The sequence below is a fragment of the Odontesthes bonariensis genome, chromosome 21 (genome assembly GCF_027942865.1).
Source record: "Odontesthes bonariensis isolate fOdoBon6 chromosome 21, fOdoBon6.hap1, whole genome shotgun sequence".
Taxonomy (NCBI): Eukaryota; Metazoa; Chordata; class Actinopteri; order Atheriniformes; family Atherinopsidae; genus Odontesthes; species Odontesthes bonariensis.
The window spans coordinates 24463041-24468946 of record NC_134526.1 but is presented as its reverse complement, the minus strand read 5'-3'; the positions used below and the strand labels follow the sequence as shown (position 1 = coordinate 24468946).

The window sequence follows — 5906 nt, the reverse complement described above, 5'->3', positions numbered from 1 at the left end:
TTAAGCTATCGACAACACACGGCAAGTTTCCAGTTTAAGACCATTGGCATGTGAGCTTCGTGCGTCAGCCGCTGGTTGTATAAATGAATCAACTATAGAGAGAATCCATTTTTTTTAAGAATATATATTATATATTTGTATGTTTTGTCTGTTTTACCTCTCATCACAAATTCTGTTTTTCCATTTGTAAATTATGTTCAATCTTCTATTAGTCTGGGTAAGACCCCCGTAGCTCTAGAATGTGATGAATTGTCTTCTTCTGAATCTGTCCGAGGCCTCTCGGATAATCCAGCTTGACATTTAAGGCGCCGTAAGTTCCCTTTTTTTTTTTTTTTTTTTTAAAGGTTTCGCTTGCTTTTCTAATGCAAGGTGCAGTAAAGTCGGCTCTCTGAAAGATACTCGTCCCGTCGGGAAACTAATGTTTGACCAAGCAAGCAGTACCGTGAATGCTGCGAAAATGTGTGTATCCTGAAGCCCTGTATTTTGAAAGCCGATGTATTTATTGCAGCCAATTTTACTCGGGGCAGTGAATGTAGCTGACTGAAAATCTGTAGACAAACATGAGGGAAGCACGGTCGGAGAACTGAACCATACAACCGCGCAAGGGATTTAAAAAAATTGAAAGAAAAAAAAAAAGACATGCTGAAATAGTGATGTTGTCAATATTCTTTTTTTTTTTTTCCTTTTTCTTTCTTTCAAAGAAAGACTGATGTATGAGGACATGTACAGGTAGTTTAACGCTCATATTCCCGAAACACTTCATGACGTGCATGCACACGCAGACGCTCTCCTCCTTGTTATACCTGCACGTAGCAGAGGGGGCAGAGGTCGGATAATCACCGGTGCAGATCAGCAGCTGGCACAGAATTCAGAAAAAAAAACTGAGAGATTGTCTTTTATGCTAAAAGTTGAGAGATCAGCTGAAACGATGTAAACGTTTTGTTTTATTTTGTTGGGGTTTTTTTGTCCGACGTGGCGTGTGATCAAGCACTTTTTTTTTTTTTTTTTAATTTCTGGTCCAGTCCAGTGTGTTTTGAGTTGTTTTCTTTTCGTTTGGTTTCTGTTTCTTGTTCTCTCTGGATAGTGCCTTTCTCTCTGGTGTTTCAGTGTCTCCGACCTGCTACTTTGAGCCCCTCTTCTTTTTCGGGGGCCTGCCAGTCCTGCAGTGGGAAATAAAAAAATAAGCATAAACCAGTGTAAATAATCCAAAATGTCCCACCTTGACAGTACTTACCCTTCCCCTCCTCCTACATCCACCCACGTCACCTTTGCCCTCACCAACATGGAACTTTTCTTATTTAAGTGTCTCTTGCCTCGTCTTACCTAATGATACTGTTTTTTTTTGTTTGTTTTTGCTCTTTTTTTTTCTTTTTTTTTCGCTTTTTTTTTTTGTTTGTTTGTTTGTTTTCAATTAATAAAATGCAATTATTAAAAAAGTTTTTTGCGTCTCTTGTCTGTGTGGGGAGGGGTGGGGTCTCCAGCCTATATCCCAGCTGCCATTGGATGAGAGGCACCCTGATGGGTTGCCAGTTCATCACAGGGCCCATCTACTACTCACATGGAGCATCTTCCTGTTTACATGTTACAGAGCATAGTCTGATTAATTACGCCCTCTTTTTTTTTTTTTTTTTTTTTTATCCATATCTTTCAACGCAGATTTGTCTTTTTTCCCTTTCGCCCCAATAGTGTCCCCCTGCTCAGCCCCAAAAGTCCCCTGGCACCGGAGCCGGTGATGCCAGATCTTGCGACAGAAACAAGCGATTCGGTGCATGAAAACGCAAGCGACTGGATTCTCGAAGCGGCCCACAGTTGTTCATATGAGTTGACCGATGGCCCAGGTGTATAAACCATTTTTAAGCACAGTCCGCTATAGAATGAGAATGATTTGAGACTTTGGGGGTGGAGCTGCAAACCTGTCGGTCACCTATCGTCTTTATGTGAAAAGTCATTCATTTCAGCTGCAGTGATGTGCATCATTGTTGGGATGTAAAAGAAAGAAAAGTGGTCAGTTTGGCACGTGTTCTCAACCAATGGACCACATATGTCTCACAAGTAAATCATTCCTCTATAACTTGTTGCAAAGATTGCCAGCCCTCCACGGTTTATTATTATTATTATTATTATTATATTGTGTTACTGTATCCTGCTCGATTACTGTGTACATGTTAGATTTATTAATTTACTTTATGGTAAAATAGCAGCCACCCCCTCTTCGTTTCCACTTTAATGTCCCCTTTTTTTTTTTTTTTAATTTCTTTTAAAGTCAGTCACCTGTGACCCGGCTGATGGTCACACTACCACCTCAGTGATTCTGTTGCTCCAGGAGGCTGCAGGTACAGGGAGAGGTTGCTGCAGAAGCCCTGACACCACAGCCCCCTTTTTTTTTTTTTTTTTTTTTTTAATTAATTAAAAGAAGAACTTATTTACATGGGAAGATAGCGCTCACATACAAGTGACAACATCCCTTTTCAGGTAACTTAAAATGAATTCGGCTACACTCCCATGGATGACGCTCTCCCACAGAGACTGTTGGCAGCGTCTGATGTAAGTCGGTCGATAAATCGATCGTTCCCTTGTGTATACTAGGATGAGGACAAATGGTCCAATCCAATGGCAAAGTTGAGCTGTAGCAGTGACTAGACTCAACTTTGTATGCAATTGCACTGAGCTACTCAGTGATTTTCTTTCTTATTGCTGTTTCTGGCATGTTTTTGGAGATGTCCCTTTAATGATAACGGTGCTGAATAGTGGTTCTGTAAACATACTCTGCTTTGTGTGCGTCATGCAGCATTGTTTCAATTCACCGTTGAAGTTGAAAATCATTAGCATCATCGTTAGCCTCATGACCACAAAAGGGGAGGCTTTTTTTTGTTGTTGTGAGACTGGAGCTGTGGCAGGGAGATGGATCAATAAAAACAATTTAGATGAGGATCAATACATCAGGCCACATTTAATGACCAAACCCATTTCCCTGCTTTTGCTCTTGAGCTGCAGACTATGTGCACGTGTCAGTTGATCTGAGGAGGCAGTGGAGAGGACGCCGGTGACTCCATCTCTGGAAGAGAAGCTGGGGCTGCTCTGCATGCAGCACTCTGCTGCAGATGTTTAGCAGCGCGTTAGCCACGGTCTGCTGCACTGTCTGCTCCACATTTGGACTTTTAGCGCTCGGAGCACCACTCAAGCTTTTCCTCTTCAATCTGGCTCCTCTCCGTCTTCATTTTTTTGTCACAGGCTGCCTTTAAACGGACCCCGTTACATCATCAGTTATCGTCTCTCTTGCTCTCTCGCCTGGAAATCATTCAGTGTGTTGTGAAAAGTATCATGCTGCTCCACCGCATCCATTCATCCCTTTGACATTTAGGAGTGCAACGCACTGGGACACTGACACTCTGGCCTCCGTGATTCAAATGAAACCAATGCAGGCGTCCTCTTCTGCACCATGTAAATAAAACTACATTTGACACTATGCAGCAATGAGCCCCTGACAGCGCCGGGTGGCCTTCTCTACAGTGTAAGGCCTGAGTGCAGCTCAGCCTCAGGGCGGTTTTTAGGCTGTCTGCCATATGGTTCTGCTCGAGAAGTCAGCAGCAATAATGTCAGCTTTAAAAGCTCTCTGCGCCCCTCTCAGTAGAGACGTTTTAAGATGATTTGAGGATTTCAAAGTGAGGAGGACATTTCATTCAGAGCTGAGGAGATTATTATCAGCTTGTGAACTCGTGCCCTGTGCGCGCCTGTCTCAACATCACCAGCTCCGTTTCTGAAATTCTCGCTGCAGCTCTGGCGTGGTTTTCCGTGGATTGGCCACATTAGAGTATTTGAGTTGATCTGGATTGGATTGGAATGAGACATAAATCCAGTTTAAGAATGAAAGAACTGTTGTGGGGATTAGAATGGTCTTTGTTTGCTTTGTTATGGGTCATCATCACTCCATCAAAGGCCAATGGCTGCTTCCAGGGTCAGGGCCAGGATGGCAGGAGTTAGCAACCCCCACCGCCACCCCCTGGGATCTGATTGGTAACCGGTGATGCTCCCAACCCAAATCAGTGACTTTTGGAAAGGTGAAAAGTCAGTGGAAATAGAGACCAAACATGGAAAGAGACATGAAAACAATTCCACAGAGAAACAAGATGACTAAATAGAGACCCTGAACAGCAACGACTGTAGAACGACTTGACTCTAGCTTCAGTGTAGTAAACACACTTCATGTTCTACATGTACAGTTACAAATAGTGGCTTTTAACTATCAACTTCACATCAACCAATTTGAAGATAATCACGAACAACGTACAAAATAAGGGCTTTAAAATCCATGTTTACTGTTTACTGCCGTGAATTCTAACGCCAAAGTGGGCGGCCGCCTGCCACTGGGACGGAGTTCACTCATGAACCCATGCAAACAAGAGGTATCTTTGTGTGGGAGAGTGATACGCAATAAAGTTATCAGATCACTTGTTTCACCTGCATGCATTCATCTGGCACGCAAAGGTTGACACTTTCCACTCACACACTCCCCACCGGCGGCGCATATGCAGCTCCGACACACCTGCGATGACCTGCCTGACTCCGTTCAGGGTCACTTTAGGTGGCTGCGCACAGTACAAAAGTGGCATTCAGGAACTGAACTTTCCAACGCCACCGGTATTATCTGCCGTACGCTGTCAAAGCGCCGTAGAGTGAAAGTTGATCTCGTTTTACAACTCTCCATGCAAATAGCGTGTGTATTGCAAACATTGGTTTCTTTGTAACCCTGCCAGGGTGTTATTACCACAGACACGTTTCCCAAAAAGACTTTCCGATCATGGGATTTAAAAAAAAATACAAATAAAAATTTGCCATTGAATCATTTCCCTCTTTGGAATTAAAAACACAGCTGCACACAAATGCTGAAACTTTGATAGAAATAGCCTATCCCAAATTGTTTGCGGGATGGCACCTTCACCCGCATGGTGCACTGAGACCAGCGCAGAGGAGCTCTGTTCTGTTATTCCTGGTACATTACTGCCACCTCCTGTCTGTGTCATCCACGTGTTGCTATCAATAGCCAGACTGAAAAAAGGAAATTAATTTTAAAAAATGACCTTTTATAGTGTAGTGTATAATATTTGATCAAATAGTCTGTACAACACGAGTGTCTTGAGTAATGTCACAAAAAAAGTGGTAGACGTGGTAGTTATTGAGTTCATCTGATGAAATGCAGTGGAATTAACATTTTGGTTCTGCTCAACAGTGGGGGGCGCTATAGCATTATTTGATCACATATTGGTAGCAAGTCAAATAATTGAGCGGGGCCCTGCGTAATGAATGCGAAAACAACAGCTTATCAGCCAATTTAATAGTTTTCTCCAAATGGCCGGTACACTGTAACATTTATTGAAGTGCGACAAGACAGAAAACTAGTAATATAAAAAATGGAAAATGACGTTGTCGGCAGGATTCGAACCTGCGCGGGGAGACCCCAATGGATTTCTAGTCCATCGCCTTAACCACTCGGCCACGACAACTTGACGTCATACATCGAATAATACCCAACTTGAAAGAATAAAAAATGATATGTTCGCATATCTCCTTCGGTGTTATTTTGAATATTACAGCTGAAGATTTTTTTTTAAATTTTGGTAGTGTTTCGATAAAGGATACTGCATCTTATTAACATATAATCACTTACAGTGCTTAATGTATCAACAGTATAAAAGATTACTATAATGTTGCGTTCTCTTGAAAAAAAAAATCTCATAAACCCACCTGCAAGTAGCTAATTAGCCACCTGATAGCTAATCTTACTGTATGTATATACCTCAATGTTGTTTTTCATTGCAGTGTCATATAACATCATAAGGTCCTCAATTATACCCAAAACTGTGTTGTTTGCTTCCTACCTATTTGAAAAAAAACTGAGGAACTGGTAT

General features: G+C 42.1%; 1 non-coding gene across 1 annotated transcript; it reads right to left on the bottom strand.

Moving 5' to 3' along the window:
* Positions 1 to 5419: 5419 nt before the first annotated feature.
* Positions 5420 to 5501, bottom strand: trnas-aga (transfer RNA serine (anticodon AGA)). The gene has a single exon. It is a non-coding gene; the product is annotated as a tRNA-Ser (tRNA).
* Positions 5502 to 5906: the final 405 nt, after the last annotated feature.